A 20181-nucleotide genomic window follows, 5' to 3' on the forward strand; every position below is an offset into this window, starting at 1 on the left:
CCAGAGTGGCTGGGGAAACCCAGCCAGATAAGCAGGGTATAAATAATAATAATAATAATAATAATAATAATAATAATAATAATAATAATAATTCCCTACAGGCTGATGGATTCAACAAAAGGCCTCGTTTTAGCCAATGAAGATTTGCTTCTGTTTCTGTCTTCTCTGATCATCAGTTTAGGTAAGAGATTTGCACTGCAGTGCTCAATAGTGAGAGCCTTGTGGGGGAGGGGGCAAATCCATCCCCATCCCATCCCAAGTTTCATAACCATCCTCAGAACAAACCTGCAACACTGACCTTGAATGATTAGAGAAAACCTCAATAATTCAGAGGCAAGATTTTATATGCAAGATATGAAGAAGCCAACATTGATCTGCCTGGACTAAAATCATAAACTGTAGTGATAAAAGCTATTGAGATAGTTTAAACACCAGAAAATTGTCTATCACGGAAAACAATAAACATGCAAATAAAACTGTATCCCTTTGAAATTAAATGAAAGGGCAATTAAGTCTTTATCACAGAAAATATGTAAAGTTTAAGTACCCTTGTCACACAATCACCCCAATGAACAGAAAACCCTGCATCTAATTTTGCTGACATTGAGGTCAAAAGCAAGCTGGAAATTAAAGCATTGACACCGTAAACTGATGCAAGGTGAACCTAACCATGGATCATCATGCACACCATGTGTTCGCTTCTGAGTCTTGTTCAGATTCTCAAAGATTCACAGCAGGTTTCTGACACATCTCTGTATTTTATAAGGATGCTTCTGAAATTCTCCTTAATCAAATTCCTCCTCAGATTTCAGCATTCCAAATTATCTGGCTGTAAAGTAGAAATAAACCATTGTTCTTTTTTTTAAAAAAAAAAAACCCAGTCCAAAATTTGAAATAAATGCTGTACATGCAAAGAGTGCCACTGGGCAGCATGGCTGAAAAGGGGCTGGTGGTCATATTCTGGAGTAGGCAGAGACAAAGGCAATGGACTATAGGCAAGTGATGTGGTCAAGTTCTGGAGCAGAACAGGCCAGCTGTTCAGTAACTCCTCTCAAGGATGAGCTCCTCAGATTGAAGATTGGAGCTTGCAGTAACTGTTATACATGACTAATCAGACTCCTGTTGGTTCCTGATCCAGCTGGGCTGAAATTATATGGGTGGTGCTACAGCACAGCAAAGATCAGGTCAATGATTATCTTGTCCTGAGAACTGGTTCAGTAATAATAATAATATTTTTTTATTTATACCACCCCTCCCTGGCCAGAGCCGGGCTCAGGGCAGCTAACATCAGTAAAATTACATAAAAACATAATGGGGGGGGGGGGCAATTTAAATTACAGGTTAAAATACAATTTAAAATGCAGCCTCATTTTAATAGTAGCCCATAGATCAAAACCATAAGGGGAGGGAAACATAAGGGTCAGACTGAATCCAAACCAAAGGCCAGGCGGAACAGATCTGTCTTACAGGCCCTGCGGAAAGATGTCAAGTCCTGCAGGGCCCTAGTCTCTTGTGACAGAGCGTTCCACCAAGTCGGGGCCAGTACTGAAAAGGCCCTGGCCCTAGTTGAGACCAATCTAACCACCTTGTGGCTCAGGACCTCCAAAGTTTTGTCATTTGTGGACCTTAAGGTCCTCTGTGGGACATACCAGGAGAGGCGGTCCCATCAAGTCCAGTCAAAGGTGCTCATCATGCTTTCAGGCCAAGGGAACCGGCGTTTGTCCACAGGCAGCTTTTCAGGTCATGTGGCCAGCATGAATAAACCACTTCTGGTGCAACAGGACACCGTGGTGGAAGCCAGAATGCACAGAAATGTCATTTACCTTCCTGCTGCAGTGGTACCTATTTATCTGCTTGCACTGGTATGCTTTTGAACTGCTAGTTTGGCAGGAGCTGGGGCAGAGCAACAGGAGCTCACCCCGTCGTGGCTATTCGAACCGCCAACCTTCTGATCGGCAAGTCCAAGAGGCTCAGTGGTTTAGATCACAGCACCACCCACATCCCTTGAACTGGTGGTGCAGGGTGCAAGGCACCTAGGCCCTGCTGCCAGAGTCCTCAGTTCAACTTCCCTTGCATGTTATAATGGAGCACCATCACTCTTGGCAGCAATCTCATGCTTCACCCCATTTCATGACCCCCCACAAATCATCACAATATTTTAAAAAAAGATAAATGGTGGGGAAACTGGGAAAAGTAATTCAGCACAACCCTAGTGCTCTCATAAAGGTTTCTCTGAACCCACCCCAAATAATGAGATGTTTTTAAGGGTTCTGTTTCTTTGTAAACTGATGTTTTCTTAAAATATACAAAACACAACCCCACAACGCATCAAGCAGGGGTGTTAGTGTGCTGGACCCTCTTCTGTGGAACAGCATCCCTGTTGAGATACAATAGCTCCCCACTCCTACCTCCCGGAACTTTCTGGAAACGATTGAAGACATTTTCCCTCAACAAGCTTTACCAGCTCGATGAAAAGGTGTTCAAAATATATCATCAGTTGTGTTTTGTACTTTTTAAGAAAACAAATCTTTTTAGTTATTTTATGGTATATTTGTAAATCACTTTCAGATGCATATAAAAGGTGATTTATAAGTTAATAACTAATCATAATAATCATTTTATTAAAAAAATATTTAACAAGGAGGGAGAGAAAAGCTCTACCATCCATAGATCCCAGTTCAAAGCAGATTATTAAATGGAACAATATTCTATTCTATTCTAAAAGGAGCCCATCAGATTCTTCCTCTCCATAATGCATAGTATTTTCTCACCACACATTGGCCGCCTTAGGCAAGAAAATGTACAATATAATGGTATCATGAGACAGATTACATTTCACTGCACATTAGTTGACATGGGGCTGCCATTTTGCTTTGAAACCTTGCATTGTAGTGGACTATAGTTCTGGTCTCAGTGATCTTCCTGAAGACAGCTTTAGTTTCAATTTACTGGAGACCAAAACTATTTTAAACCTACCTGAATGAGTTTCATAACATACTGTGATGGGATAATGAGCTGCTTGTGCGTAAAGCTTGATCCCTCTGGGTTTTGGCTGGTCAACCAACCTGAGTCTCTAACGGAGCCCCCAAAGCATGTCTCCGTCAGTCGCTGGTAGTATCCGACAGTGGGCGTCTACGGAACTTACTCCAACATAAAAGCTGTTTGACGGACATGCGCCTCCTGGACTCTCTGCGTGACAGCTTCCGGCGAGGGGTGGGGGTTCCTAAAGGGGGTCTTGTTACCTCCTCACTGTTCTCACTGGAAGTATCCCAGAGCCTCCCCTCTGACTCCCTTTCCCTTTGAGCTCCTGCTCTCCCCCTACTGGTTCCCTCTTCTGCTGCAGAGTCTCTCCTATTCTCCTGGAGCCTTTCTACCACCTGTTCTTCTGATGGCAGTTCCCTGACACATACATTCTCTGCACTGAGAGCCAGTGTGGTGTAGTGGTTAAGAGCGGTAGTCTCATAATCTGGGGAACCGGGTTCGAGTCTCCGCTCCTCCACATGCAGCTGCTGGGTGACCTTGGGCCAGTCACACTTCTCTGAAGTCTCTCAGCCCCACTCACCTCACAGAGTGTTTGTTGTGGGGGAGGAAGGGAAAGGAGAATGTTAGCCGCTTTGAGACTTCTTAAAGGGAGTAAAAGGTGGGATATGAAATCCAAACTCTTCTTCTACTACTACTACTACTACTATATTGGTATAGAGTCTATACCAATACTGACAGCCTAAATGTATCCTGATTCCTAATTTAAATTACTCATTAACAATTTTAAAAACCATCCAATTAACAACTGCTCATATTCACCAGACTTCCCTGTCTTGTCTTCATGCAATTGACTTTGGTTTGAAGGTTACAATTGTTAGTTATTTGATACAATGAGAGAGATGAAATATTGCAAGTGGACCAATTAAATTTATGTTCTGGAAGGGAATTAACTGGAAGTTTTACCAGCAAGGAGAGAGAAAGGGAAACATGACTTTTAGTACCATAACACTAGAGCTTGTCTATCCACAGAACGCAGAACAGCTTAATAAAGAGATTTTTATGGCTTAATAAAGTTAAGATCTTTCTTACAAGCCTGACTGCATGCAGCCTCACTTACTGCTAAAGAAATATGACTCGGCAATTAGAACTGTTAATTTATGAGTAATTGTGAATAGAATCTGGCATTCTGTGACCGTAGGGGGTTGTATCTAGTACAGCATGGAGCATCCCTCCTTTGGAATCATCAAGGACCACCCCTTGCAGTGTGGACGTAAATTATGGCTATATAGTATTTACAAAGTTGATGGCCCCCAGTTATTCTGCCTGAAATAATTTTAATTATAGAGTCCATTCACAGAACTTTAGCCCTTATACATTCAAAGCATTTAAACACATGTAGCAAACGTGGAGGAAATATTATCCCACCATTTAAAAAAAATGATTATGCCCAAACAGAGAAACATAGAAGCCCTTATGTGTCTTGGGCTATTTCCCCTCTGTTTCTAGGGGGGTGCCCACTGGTGATGGGCAGTGGCGGAGCTTCATGCTCCGGCACAGGGGGGTGGAGAGCAGGTGGGGACAGTGCTGGTGCGCGTCCCGGGGGCATGGCGTGCTGCCTGTAGGGGCGTGGTGTGCATCCTGGGGGTGTGGTGTTTCTTCTGGCGGTTTCTTTTTTTTCTTGAGAGGGAGGCCTGGAACATTTTGTCTCTTACCCTCAAGCACTGAAAGAGGTAGAGCAGATGGGTTGTCTTTTATATTGATTAGGCTCTGGGTGACAGACCCTCCAAATGTCCCTATTTATTTATTTATTTATACCTGCTTATCTGGCTATGTTTCCCCAACCATTCTGGGCAGCTCCCAACAGAATATTAAAAACACAATAAAACATCAAACATTAAAAGCTTCCCTAAACAAGACTTGTCTTCAGATGTCTTCTAAAAGTCAGATAGTTGTTTATTTCTTTTGACATCTGATGGGAGGGAGCACCACTACCGAGAAGGCCCTCTGCCTGGTTCCTTGTAACCTCACTTTTCACAGTGAGGGAACCACCAGAAGGCCCTTGGCACTGGACCTCAGTGTCCAGGCTGAGTGATGGGGGGTGGAGAGGCTCCGTCAGGTATACTGGAATGAGGCAAACCCTATTTTCCATGGATGCCCCTGATTTAGAGAAGCCTTCCTGGTTTCTGTTTTAATCCTGGAATGTCCCACTTTTCCTTGGATGTCCCTATTTTCACTGGAGAAATGTTGCAGGGTGTGGAGTTATCCAATCCCTGAACCGTCTGAAGGCAATCCTGTAGAGAGCCAGTGTGGTGTAGTGGTTAAGAGCAGTGGACTAGTAATCTGGTGAACCGCTCCTCCACATGCTGGTGAACCGCTCCTTCCCCGCTCCTCCACATGCAGCTGCTGGGTGACCTTGGGCCAGTCACACTTCTTTGAAGTCTCTCAGCCCCACTCACCCCACAGAGTGTTTGTTGTGGGGGAAGAAGGGAAAGGAGATTGTTAGCCGCTTTGAGACTCCTTCGGGTAGTGATAAAGTGGGATATCAAACCCAAACTCTTCTTCTTCTGTATAGTGAAGGTTTTTTTTAATGTTTAATGTTTTATTGCATTTTAATATATGTTAGAAGCTGCCCAGAGTGGCTGGGGCAACCCAGTAAGATGTGTAATAGTAAAATTATCATTGTGGAATGGGACGTCCCTATTTTCATCAGAGAAATATTGGAAGGTATGGGGTGATAACATGCAAATGGGATTTTCACCTCTTCCCTCAGGAGAGAACCCACTGCAATCCTCACATAAGGCAAGCACACATCTCTCTAGAAAGGGATACAAAAAAGCCAGTATAGTATTATTAACAATGAAAATTACATGTTAAAAGAGTACATTCTGTCTCCAGCTGTTTTTTATTATTCTCATTTTGTATATGTTTTGTAAATTTTTGTTATCCGCTCGCTCTGGCGTGCACATGCAAACAGTTTAAATGAAACCCTCTCTTTATAGCATTTAAAGTACCTCTAAGAGCTGAAAGAATTCACCTGAAATCTGCATTTCAAACAGGACTCCAGAGATGCTTTAAAGAGCACCTTAGTCTGTTAAAGTAACAGTGCCAGCACAACCCTCTTTATACCATTGCAACAGCTGAAATGAATAAATGCATTTTTAAGACCCTATTAAAATTAGCCCATTGTATTTAAACACCACATTTACACATCTTGTGTAATGCTAATCAGAATGGCAAGCAGCTACCAAGAGGTGCCTTGTCTGCCTGAGGTAAAATTTATTTTCTTGCGGAATGTAACATTTCCTATTCAAATGTGCCATCTGTTCCAGGCTTCTCTAACAAAACCAGAACTAAAGGGTGGTGCTATTTCATCCTGGCCTTCATTCCTTTTAACCCTTGCCACAACATGAAAAGTTTCCACGCCTTTATAGCCCAGCATCTGGAGAGGGCGCCCCCCCCCATTTTACAATCCAATGCCAAAACAAGTCATATTAACCAGCACTTGGCTCAGCAGTGGCCAAAGGCACGATCAACACTTGCATAGATCTGACACATAGGTGCTCAAAGTGAATGTGGAAAGAGGGCAGTGGGATTGCACATGCAAGACCTGCCCCCCAACACCCACTCATGAGACACAAAGGTCAGAAAGGGGCTCCTAACTACATTGAGCCAAAGGGGACTAGCAACCTCTGTGCAACTGGAAAGCTGGCCTTGCCAGGAAGCATAGGGTAGTGCAGAGGTTTTTTAACCTTTTTGGGTCCACGGCTCCCTTGACCAACTACATTATTTCTGCGGCACCCCTGTGGGGGCTCAGGAGCCTAGCTGTTGTTTAGTTGTTTAGTCATGTCTGACTCTTCGTGACTCCATGGACCAGAGCACGCCGGGCACTCCTGTCTTCCACTGCCTCCTGCAGTATAGTCAAACCCATGCTGGTAGCTTCGCGAACACTGTCCAGCCATCTCGTCCTCTGTCATCCCCTTCTCCTTGTGCCCTCCATCTTTCCCAACATCAGGGTCTTTTCCAGGGAGTCTTCTCCTCTCATGAGGTGGCCAAATATTGGAGCCTCAGCTTCACAATCTGTCCTTCCAGTGAGCACTCAGGGCTGATTTCCTTAAGAATGGATACGTTTCATCTTCTTCCAGTCCATGGGACTCTCAAGAGTCTCCTCCAGCACCAAAATTCAAAAGGATCCATTCTTCGGCGATCCGCCTTCTTTATGGTCCAGCTCTCACTTCCAAACATCACTACTGGGAAAACCATAGCTTTAACAATACGGACCTTTGTTGGCAAGGTGATGTCTCTGCTTTTTAAGATGCTGTCTAGGTTTGCCATCGCCTTTCTCCCAAGAAGCAGGTGACTTTTAATTTCGTGACTGCTGTCACCATCTGCAGTGATCATGGAGCCCAAGAAAGTAAAATCTCTCACTGCCTCCATTTCTTCCCCTTCTATTTGCCAGGAGGTGATGGGACCAGTTAGGTCACCCCTTGTCTGCAGAGCTGGCAGCCTCTCACCCTTTTTCAAACACCCTCCCTTGTGGAGTGTTCCCTCAGCCTCCTCTCCTCTCCCATCTCCTAGGGATTCCTCAGTCCAGCTACAGTCTCTGAGCTGCCCCCCCCCCCAGCCCCAAAGATACCTGTCTTCCCACAGTGGCCAGGGGTGCACGCCCTGGTCAGCCCCAGAGGCACCATTTGCCTGGAGAGCTTGTAGCCAGTGCTGTAACAAACAGTTGTGCAAGCCTTTGGGAGGCAGAGATGCAAGAGGGCATCAGAGGAAGGGAGGGAAGGAAAGAGGGACAGAGGCCAGTGTTGCCCGTGGCATGCCTGACCATCATTCAAGGCACCCCAGGGTGCCATGGCACACAGGTTGAAAACCACTGGGGATGATGGCAGTGGATGCTGTACACCCATCCCCCTGTACTTCCAATTCGACATGCTGCTTGAACAGCCAAACAGGGCTGGTGCCTCTAAAGTACATTTCATTAGACTGTGGAGAACATGTCCTCCCATGTTTTTCCTCATATTTAAGAGTGCTTTAAGCTCTCAGATGCCTGAGGAAAAGCAAGCTTAAGGAACGGGCTGCTTCTGGTTCTTGAATTCAGACTCAGCCAGAGTGGATGCTTGATCACGGTTACAGACATAAAATTTTAAGGATCACAACTCTGTTGTTAATACTTTCAGAGAAAAGGTTTCTAACTCGGGGAGATCAATATGTCGAAATAAATCTAAGAAAAGACCATTTGTGTAGGCCTTTAAAACACACTTTATTTCGTGCCCTTGAAGACATATTCCCCTGAAACTGTGTTTGTTGTTTGGCCTTAAGACTTACATTGAGTTAAAGTATGAGGGAGAATATTGAAGAATGATGCCTCGCTATTGGATAGGCAAGTAATTTGCAGCTCTGTGCTAGAGGCATGCTTTTCCATGCTAAAGAAACCCAAGTTCAATCCTTGGCATTGAAATTGGCAAATGCTCCTTCCTATGAAACCCTGGGGGGCAGCTGCCAATCATTGTAGACAATACTGAGACAGATGGACCAATGGTCTGATTCAGCATAAAACAGGTGCTCAGTTCCTATTTCCAGCTGATGGGTGTACAAAGGACTCATTATTGTTGCTACAGGGCTTCAGGTTCCGCTCTGCCTTAATGGAGACAGCCCCAACAGTGGGAGAACATTGGTGAAGGAAAAACAAGCATGATTGAGGGTAATCATCCTTGCAATTTTCCCCCAGGGATAGGGGGAACGGGTTTCACTCACAGTTCACTTCAGTACCTGGCTCTCACTCCGGCATGGAGGCGTTGAGTGCAAAAGCTGTTCGTCGGCCGAAAACTCTCCAATGCTGCCATTAAGAAGCAGAGGTTCTCCTGTTAATTAGAGCTTAATTGGACTAAAGTACAGGCACGTGCTAGAAGAGATGAGATCACAAACTTCAGAACAACCCAACTGCAAGGACTTTAAGGTTTGAACTTCAGATAAGACTTCATTCGGTGGAGGGAAGCCCCGCCCTAGGTAATTGATCACATGATGCAGTGCGCACACAGTGGCAGACGTGTAAGAAAGTAAAGAAATTTTGGGATGCAGTCTATAACGAGCTCAAAAGAATGTTTAAGATCTCCTTTAAAAAAACAACCCCAGAGAATATTAGGAACAGACATACCTAAAAAAGCGAGGGATATATTCTTGTATGTCACGGTAGCCGCAAGAGTACTAATTGCTACAAATTGGAAAAGGGGGGGGAAATCCTGACCAAACTGGAATGGCAAAGCAAACTCTTAGAATACGCTGAGTTGGCAAAAATGACTGGGAAACTGAGAGGTCATAGTGATCAAACTTTTATTAGACAATGGGACATGTATAAAAAAATACCTTAAGGAACATTGTGGTAACATGATGTCATCGGCAGGCCTTGAATGATTTATGTGATATCGTGGCAACTTATAGGATAATAAGTCATTAATGAAAATAAACAAAGGAAAATGAATAGTGTATCAGACGAAATAAGTGGTGGAGGCATGATGGAGTGACGGGAAGTCATTATGGACGTAAGAAGAATTTATCGTGATCTGATGTAACATATATTACTGTTTTTACTTTTTTGGATGAACTTTTGTTTGCTATTTCTTTTTTATTTCAATAAAGCATTAAAAAAAAAAGGTGCAGTGTGCACACACCATTTGAGTGGGAATGCCCATCAACTTTGTGGGGGCCCAGCCCCTTCAAATATTTTGCTTAAAACACACACACACACACACAATTATGAACTTACATTATGTTTAAAATGATATTTGGTGTGTGTGTGTGTGTGTGTTTATGTGTGTGTGTTTTAAGAAATTCCATTTTTCTGTTCCCCATTTGATGAGCATCAAAGCAGTTCTCTTCCCTGGCAAGCTTATATGCAGATGTTGCAGTCGCCCACTGGCACGGTTTAAAATAACACTTCAGTAGCTAGCATTGACCTCCTTCTGCACCAAGTAATAGGATTATTAAAATATTTATCCTTCTGCATTGTCGTTAAGGAGAAGCACACGAGACAAATTCAAAAGGTACAAATCCGGCACCTTGAAGAACATGTTAAGGTTCTTATGCACCTCTCCCCAGAGCGTGAAAATGAGCTTCTAATCATAAGTAGCAAACAGAGGAGGACTGAATTCACACAGGCAACTGCACTTGGCCCATTCAAACGTGGAGGTTTTCACTAGCACCACTTTATAGTTCAGTTCAGACACTGTAAAAGCAGCCAGACAAGATTTATTGCAATGCACTTCAAAACAGTCACCTGCCGTGGTAGATTCCAAGCCAAGGAGTGTTTGTGTTGTGATTTCCCTGCCTTCTGTTTCTGCTGTGTGCACTTAAATATGGCGTGTCAATTTGTATTTCACTTCAGGTGTGAAAACGCCTAAAGCAACAACTAAATAATGGAGCTTAAGAGCATGCATCTTGTGTTGCCCAGACCTGGTACTTTGGAAACATACTTCTGGAGCAGGGGAGGGGCAAATCCCCTGTGGTCACTGCTGGAATTAGCAGAGTGGTAGCAGGAGGACTGGGGAGAGGATTTTTGACACCTCTCTCTCTCACTCACCCCCCCCCCCCAAAATTTCCAACAGCCTCCATCACTGAGAGATCTGAAAGCCAAAGGGCATTGATACCATCTGGCCAGTGAAGCCTACAAGACTCAGAGAACATCATTGTTCAAGGGAGAAACGAGGAGATAAACCGTAGTGAGGCAGTAGACAGACTTTGGACTTGTAGAATATGCCTTGGGTCTTTTTTTATGGAGTTCTGAGATCCACCAGATGAAGGCAGATGTAAAATAATCGCTGAAATGGGGGTGGACCCACATGTGAAATAGTGGCTCAGGACATGGCTCATAGGGGCTCATGCACTCACTATGATGACCTGCTAGGATAGATGGCAGAATCCCTTTTGCTGCTGCAACCAATTGGGAATCAGAAACTCTTGTCGATCTATCTTGTTGACCTCATGGTAGGTCAGTGGATCATTCTCCAACCTTCTGCTCGATCCTGAATTTAAAAGGGTTTCATTTCAGGCTGCTTTAAATTGTCACCTGGTTTCCCCATGAAGACCATTCTAAGAACATATGGTTTGCAAGTGGTCTATAAACATTCCAGATGTGCAAAAGCACAAGGATTAGAATGGCATTTGCAGATCATGACACTGGAATATGCATACTAATGGACAAACGCTGGTATGAACTTTCCCCCTCTAGGTGACATTTAGCCTGCGAGCACTCCATGATCTACTCCTGCCTGGAAACCTATGTCCACATTGTGGAAGGATGTGTGGATCCAGAATTGGCCTCTACAGTTACTTACGGGCTCACTGTTTAGACCGTGTTCATGGAAGACAATCTTACTTGGCTATGAGTGATCGACAAAGAAGAAGAATTGTCCTCAAAATGCATCCAACAAGATGGGCAAGTGAAAAAAAAATCCATTTGATTACACTAGATCAAGGCTGGGGGGCCTTTGGCCCTCCATATGTTGCTGAACTACAACTCCTGTCAGCCCCAGCAAGCATGGGCAGAGATTATGGGAGTTGTAGTTCACCTGCATTAAGAGAGCCAAAGGCTCTATAACTTGCAGTAAATCTATACATGGAGTGGTTTTGTCTTTCTAGAATGGACACCTGTGCATTGTTTGTGGCAACTCATGCAACCGCATAGATTGGTTTCAGCACTAGCCAAGGACCTTTCTTTCTTTTCTTTTCTTTTTTGCATAACTTAAATATTCATAATATACCGTATGTTTCGCTCTATAAGACACACTTTTTACCTCCTAAAAAATAAGGGGAAATGTGTGTGCGTCTTATGGAGTGAATGCAGGCTGTGCAACTATCCCAGAAGCCAGAACAGTGAGAGGGATTGCTGCGCAGCACTCCCTCTCGCTGTTCTAGCTTCTGGATTAGCCACGCAAAGCCTCTTCAGAGCACGGGGAGCCTTCATCCCGCTGCCCTGAGGAGGCTTCACACGGCTACTCCAGAACAGCAAGAGGGATCACTGCTCCCTCTTGCTGTTCTAGCTTCTGGCTTAGCCCCTCAGTCCCTTCCCCCACCTTCCAGAAAAGCCCCCAAGAGCCGCGCTCCCTTTAAAGAGCCACGCGGAGCGTGTGTGTGGCACTTGGGGGCTTTTCCCCGAGAAGGGAGAAGGGACGCCCGTCACTGACAGGCTGCCCTTCTCCCTCCTCGGGGAAAAGCCTGCAAGCGCCGCACACATGCTCCGTGCGGCTTGTGAAAGGGAGCGCTGAGCAGAGCCTGGGATGCATACAGGCTCTGCTCAGTGCTTCCTTTAAAGATTTTTTTTTCTTGCATTCCCCATCTAAAAACTAGGTGCGTCTTATGGTCAGGTGCGTCTTATGAAGCGAAAAATACGGTATATAAAAACATGATCCATCTTTTCCTGGTTCAATGGTCCTCTTGAAGTTCAACTCTTCTCCAGGCACTGCACCACACTCTCCCTACAACCTTCCTTGCATCTTCAAACCAAGATGCAAAGTTTTAGAAATGTAACTTCAGACTATGATTGTGTGGGTGGGAAAGAATCGACTGAGTTTTCAAAATCAACATATATCATCACCACTGACTTGATGGTGTTTATTCAGACAACAAATTGAAAGAAAATGAAAAGCACAATATTAAAACAAGAAAGATGACCTTAATTTTCAGAAGACACAAGAAAATATATCTTTCTAGAGGAAGAAAATGAGCAGAACATGGGAGAAAGGAAAATTTAATTAGAGTTCGAAAGGGGCACGGGGAAAGAAAATTTTGATTTTATTCACAGTCATTGAATCTGAAGAGACAAATGTTAAATTTACTTTATCTAAAGTATGGAAATAAATGCCATGCTAGAAAACTTCAGTGGAGTTATTCATAATGTAGCTGGTGGAAGAGAACCACGAAAAGCACAGAACTGTGCAACTGAGGCTAAAACTATACATGACATTCAATCACAAATATGCACAGCTCAGGCATAATGGGAAACCCTATTTTCCTATTATGGAAAAGTCCTGCAATGAGCCTTGGATTTCTGAACTTTTTTGTTCCCTTCTTTCCACCTTCACATTCACAGGGAGGAAGTTAAATTTGTAATTTGGAACAAACCACAGCTTCCTATTACACCCAAAGTGGTGGGTATTCCAGGAAACAGTGGTTTGTTCAAACCACAGGTGGCTAACAAAGTGGGTTCTGAAACTATTGGTTGTTATTAATCATCGTAGCCTGAAAATAAGTTTCTCATATGTCAACAAGATGAGAAATTGGTTTGTTGCAAACTGAAAAAGGAATACAGTGGTACCTCGGGTTACAGACACTTCAGGTTACAGACTCCGCTAACCCAGAAATATTACCTCGGGTTAAGAACTTTGCTTCAGGATGAGAACAGAAATCGCACGGCAGCTCAAGTGGTATTTCAAGTTAAGAACAGTTTCTGGTTAAGAACGGACCTCCAGAACGAATTAAGTTCTTAACCCGAGGTACCACTGTACTTATTCCCCTCATGCGTAAAAGGAGATGCAGAGAGGTGAGCAAAGAAAGTACATTTGAGCCCAAGTTGCATTTTCTTAGCATGAAACTATGGTTTCCTGTTACATCTGAACCAGACTGTAGTTTCTTCTATTATTATTATTGTTGTTGTTGTTGTTGTTGTTGTTGTTGTTGTTGTTATTATTATTATTTACCCAGGCTGCAGTTTCCAGTGGGAATTCAGCAGGGGAGAGTGTGTGTGAAATGCTTGCTTAGAACTGAGACTTCCTAAACTATGGGATTTCCAACTCATCAAGAATTGCTGAAAGGCATAGTGACTGCACAAAATAACATCATTCAGAAGGTAATGAGGCATATAAAACAGTGGAAGAAAGCTAAAATTCCTAGAGTCATTATTGACAGAGAAATTGCCCTAGACTCTCCTGAGCTGTCAGGATGCGTCAGGGAGATTGACATGGCATGGGGCAGTCCTAAAGTATGCAGGGGCAGGGAATTTACACGTTCTATGGCAGGCACCAGGGACAAGGATGGATATGTGTCTAAACTAAGACAAGCACTTGCATTAGACTGGTCTGCTGCATTGCAACCCCTGGAGAATAACAAGGAGAGAGTTCCCTTGCAATTAACTGACATTGCCCAGAAAGCTAATACCGCGCTGAATATGAGTAGAGTGAATCAAAAGAAACTTAAGAGGTTAAAGATGGTGACCTGTAACAACAAGCTATGGCTGGAGGAGCAGGAAAATTGTGATAACCAGAACAATATTCACTAGAGAAATTTTAGCGAGGAAGAGGAGGGAGGGATGTCCCTTCATTTATCATAGGTTGGATAAAGGTCTCAAACATCAGGATTATTCTGGTTTCAGAAGCTGCAGAGAGAGCCCAACACATTTTGGGGCAAAGGCCTGTTTTGAAGGCATCTCCCAGGACTTAGTTGTCAGTTTTGAACATGTTCATGTCACAACAAAGTGTACAAAGCAGCACACAATTTATTTGAAATCAAATATGGCCAGGCAAAGCTTGAAATATATCAGGATATCTGTTCAGAACCATTTAAAATGTACTTGTCTTTCTGGCCATTTACATCATTCACATTGCGGGTGACGCTGTGGTCTAAACCACTGAGCCTCTTGGGCTTGCTGATCAGAAGATCAGCGGTTTGAATCCATGTGACAGAGTGAACTCCCGTTGCTCTGTCCCAGCTCCTGCCATCCTAGCAGTTCAAAAGCATGTCAAAGTCCAAGTAGATAAATAGGTGGCGGGAAGGTAAATGGCATTTCTGTGGGCTCTGGTTTCCATCATGGTGTCCCGTTGCCCCAGAAGCAGCTTAGTCATGCTGGCCACATGACCTGGAAAGCTGTCTGTGGACAAACGCCGGCTCCCTTGGCCTGAAAGCGAGATGAGCGCCGCACACCATAGTCACCTTTGATTGGACACAACTGTCCAGGAGTCCTTTACCTTTTACATCACTTTTACAGGAGGTAGGGACCCCCAGTTTCTGGAAGTTTCCCTTTAAACCAATTGTGCAGCACAAATGAAAATTGCTGGTAGCCACTGATGAAAAACAAGCGGAAAAGTTGCTGTGAGAGCTGGGCCTCCCTATTATTAACCCTACTGTTGAGGCAAAATGAGTGAGGACAGGAGACAGGATGAGATGTGAGGACTGGAGAAAAAAAATACCCTTTTCACAGTGCAGGATGAGCATTGCCACCTGGAAGGACACTCCTCAGAGGGCTCTGATACCCAAAGCTGCCCCTCATAAATAGTTGCAGTCTAGGCTAGCACCTTAAGTACAGCATTTCCATATAAGCTGGAAGGTTTCAAGCAAATGTCCCATGGTAGTAGAGGTCCCTGGAACTCCCAGATGTTCTCCACTGATCCGTATGTTTCCTCATGCATAGAGGTAGTTATCCATGCTGCTTCATCATGGAGAGCTAGCCTACTAGTCCTGATGTTCTACCTCCACAGATGGAGGCAGCTCATGAATACAAATTTCTGGGAACCACAATTGGGCAGAGCACAGTTCCATGCAGGTTTTGCTGTCAGGCTTTCCATAAACATCTGGTTGGCCACTACGGGAGCAGAATTAGATGAGTCTTTGGCCTGATCAAGCAGCCAGGCTCCTCTTATGCTCGCATGTTCTGAGAAGCGTTGCTGTGGCAATGGAGAAAAATATGATTTTAACAGCAGCTTTGGCACTTGAGTGGCGAGAGTCAATCTAATGTGAGGTCATCAAAGAGGAAGTTATAATAGCAGCCTAGGGGAAAATTGGGACCATGGCTTGGTCAAGAGTTTGAAGAGCAGATGACATATAGAGAGGAACTAAGTGTGGCGTTTAGAATTGCTGAGAAGAGGGAAGGAGAGGTTGCAGTTGGCAATTATGACCCAGATGGAATAGGACAAAGGAAGGACTGGCTCAAAGCTGACCCCAGTGCTATATGCCTTGATAGCTGGAAAGATGACAATGTGTCCATGACAGAGGTGTGAGAGGCTATCTATTGCCTCCCTTACTTCAAACAGAAGCCGTGGTTTCAAGTTGTCAGAAAAGTCAAGAGACAAAACAGAGCTGCCAGTGGAAATGGGAAATGAAACATTCTCTGAAGAGTTGACAAATGAACAGGTACATTTTAAAGACCGCCAACATGGGTTGTTATCCATCACCCCATTCCCAAAGCTAAGCATCTGCCTGGGGAGAAGCAAGCTTGCTGGATCAATCCATGGAAGGTCATAGCAGAAAATAGCTAGAATACCTCAGGAAAGAGTTCAAGTGAGTCCTCCGAAAATGGTCCTCTGTAGTATTTAATAAACCAGGCTTTTCCAACATGGCACACTCTATGTGTTTTCAACCACAAGGCTCATCAGTCCAAGCCAGCATGACCAACGTTCAGGAACAATGGGAGCTGTAGCACAGCAACATCCAAAGGGCACTGAGTTCAGGAAGCCTGATTTAAGGACTGAATTACTAGAGAGCAACATATATAAGATCGGTAAGGTTTAAACAGAGACAAGAGGCAGGAGGCAGACGGAGAGTGTTATAGAAGGGTGAAGAATTGAACAAAAGACCTAATTGCTGGCAAGTGGAATTCATAGAACCATAGAATTGTAGAGCTGGAAGAGAACTTGAGGCTCATCTAGTTAAACCCCTAGCAATGCAGGAATATTCAGTTGCGTGGCGAGTTCCCGTCCCCCACCAGGGAGAAATAAAAACACAGGACACCAAGAATTAAGGTTAATGGGTGAATTAGGCCACAACTTTATTGATTTCAGGAATGAGAGGTATTGGCTTAGGCATTGGTCGGCTCCAGCCCGATTGCTGAAGGGTTGGCACAGTGAAAAGAGGGTGAGCCCCGGCCACGCCGGCCCTAAATAGGGCAGGCCACGCCCCCCAGCCACCCAATTGGCTGGCTGGGTGGACGACGCGGCCGGGATTCCCTCGGTCTGCATGTGGGGTGGGCGTGAAGCCCACAACCCCACATCCTTGCCAGGTCCGGAAGTGGCTCTGTCCCATACGGGGCTTGAACCTGCACCCTTGGCGTTATCAGCACAGTGCTCTAACCAACTTTGCCATTGCTTAATCCACTCTCTTCCAGCTACTTTTTAATTAAAAAATGCCACTCGTCAACTGATTTTTACACTCTACAGGAAAAGATTGGGATACCCATGTTAACAACAGTAACCCACCTGCTTGGAACCTAGCGTAGCAGCTTTGAACCATCCAATGAGCCACTCCTGTACATGCACATAACACCATGTCATGTGTAATTTCAACCTGTGTTCAGTCTCTTATCATGAGGAATTTTAGGGGAACGCAACACTGATAAATTAGCCAAGTTAAAACCCACACAGTGTTATTTGGCGTTTCATATGTGCAGTTTTAACCGACTGTTATCTGCCATAAACCAGATAAACTAAAGTAATAATCCAAACCAGGCCAGTACAATTTGTGACCCACCAGACTGAATACAGCTTTTTATTGTGGCCTTTCAGGTGCTTCACAAACCTCCCTGTGTGCTAGAAGCAAGAACAGGAAGTTCATCAATCCCACGGTAGGCTGCATTAGCTTGGTGGGTCACCAGATGCATGCATGATCTAAACATAAATAAATTGCAAGGCATAATGATCAATGGTTTGGCAATCACCACGGCAATTTACTACACTACAGACCACCCAGTATGCTTAGCTTTTGTTTAAAAAGCCATTTTTTAATCTTCCAAGTCTATCACGGCAAGTCAGTTGCATTAGCCGAAAAACAAAACAGTTCTCTACTAGTCATTTATGATAATGGATTCACCTTTTAGCAGAGTTTCTGATCTAATTCCATGTTCTGCTATTTTATTAATTTCAGTCATACGAAACAGCTTTCTTTTTGCCTCTCTGAGAAATAAAGCAATAAATTTGGAAGTTAAAGATGACAGAAATCAGCAGAAGAGTGTCTTGCTTTTTCCCTTCCTATTCTTCTTCTTCTTTTCTTTTTCTTTTTCTTTTTTGTCAGCCATAAATTAGATAGCCTCGTGCAGAACAAACATCCCTGCAGGCGAAGCAATGTCAACCCATTTCCTCAGCTACACATTCCTTTCATCTCTTGCAGCATCCCAATGACGATTCCATGCTGTGCAATCAGGCGACAGACTCAATGATATTCATACCTCTCAGTGAAAAACATATCATCTTCTCAGCGCAAGATAGTCTTGATAAAATGGAAGGGCAAATACCTTGAGACGGCAGGCAGGCATTCCATTCCAGCTTGAGGAATCCAGGTGACTCGTTTTGCAAAGGTACCAAATTTTTCGTGGCCCTTTGGGGCAGAAGGAAGATAGTCGATACTCTGGACCACGCCCCTCAGGGCAGCTTTAAACCTGACACCAAAAAGCTGACGATAGATTCGTAAGTGAGCAACACATCCTGCATTTGAACTTCCTGTATAATGTTTGATGAAGGAACGTGTTCTTCGCTTCTGTCCTATAAGGTGCTGTACGTATGAGGTGCTCACACACCCCACCATGCCAGGTCAGGGTCCAAACCTGAGATCTAGGGGCAGTTTGGCCTATAGGCCCGTTGGGCCCCTGGTGATGCAGTGGAGGTGGGCAGAGGCTTCCCAAATATATTTATATACACAATTTTATTTGACAAATACCTTCTGCAATTTGCCTGGATGTTTAAAGAATGGCCTTTTATAGCCTCATTACTGCACTGGCTCTGTCTGGTACAGGGCCAGGTTAAAGATTATTGTATAAGTGTACAAAGCTGCACAGTTTAGGCCCAGGAGGACACACTATCTCCACCACATCCCATATGCCCCAAGCTGATTGCTGAGATCATCTTGAGGATCACTACTGGTGGCCCACCATGGACCAACCACACAACTCCTGTTAGGGAAGAGTTGTGCCTTCAGGGTAGTAAGTGTTAGAATTCCTGCTCCGTGACTGCAGTCATGGGATTTTTGTCTATCACATGACGGTATATGTTTTGACTCCACAGAGTGGGAAGTGACGGAGACAGGATGTTTGTGTTACTGTGTTCCGTGAAGTGGGACTATTGTCCTTTGTTCATTTTCTCTTTGCTGTCTGATGCTAGAGAGAGAGGGAACCATGTTGCAGTGCTCTGTATGTGTTTATAAATAAAGTAGATTAGCCAAAATGCTGAGTTGCTGAGGTCTGTCACGGAAGCTGCAAAGACTCTGTGGATCCCTAAGTGTGCCGATGTCTGTTGGCACCGGTTGCTGTGATGTTCAGGCTGAAGAAGGCTTTTGAAGCTCCCAAACGATCAACCAGGAGGGAGAGAACATGCCAGTTGGGCATGTGTCTCTGCCAGTGTCCTACTCGAGTGTAGGACAAGTTCCTGACAACAGGTTCAAATTTATGGAGCTCCCTCCCATTAGAAATCAAGCAGGCACTCCCTCTGCTAAGTTTCCGTCATCAGGAGACCTTTGTGCCCTAAGTGTTGCTCTGCTGTCCTGCCCTATGATGCTATAATTTATGTCTGAAATTGTGTACACTGTATGTTTTTAATTTTTCATAAGCCACAGTGAGACATGTGGTAGAAAAGCAGAGTATATATTAATAAATGTATACATTAATAAATGAAGACTCCAATGTAGGGAGGAATTCTGGATAGGCAGTAGATTGCACATAGAAGTTTGGGTTGTGATGGTATCCTTTATGCATAGATCTAGCACTTTGTGAGAGGAAGCACACTATCTTGTGCCATTGAGTGTTATGCATTAATTATGTGCCACATGAAGAAGTGCTCCCTTCTGTGTGCCCTAAAGCTACTGGGTTTTTTTTCAACTTAAGGGGATGCTCTTCAATTTTTCCACATGTACAATAAGGGCCAATGCCTTGGCATGCCATCCTTTGGCCATTTCAGCTGCCATGGAGATGCATCGGCACAAGGGCTGTGCATATAATATATTGTAAATTGGCTTTTATACTGGGATTCTAGTAAAGGTATATATATGGTCCCAGCTGTATTGGAAAGGATGCCGTTGTTTCTGTCATCCTGCATGCTACTCGATGAGATGGAAAAGCCAAGGTCATATTTTCTATGAAATGTCAAGCAGTCTCAAAATGAGGGCTTAACGTCAAAGGAAATTTAAAACAACATGCTTTAGCACATTAATCCTGTGGGATTTTGTGCTCGTGTCAGTTGAAATGCAAAGACCAGGAATAAAATGCATTGGAGGAAGCTGGTGCCATGGGTCACC

Source organism: Podarcis gaigeae (genome assembly GCF_964106915.1).
Source record: "Podarcis gaigeae genome assembly, chromosome: 3".
Lineage (NCBI taxonomy): Eukaryota > Metazoa > Chordata > Lepidosauria > Squamata > Lacertidae > Podarcis > Podarcis gaigeae.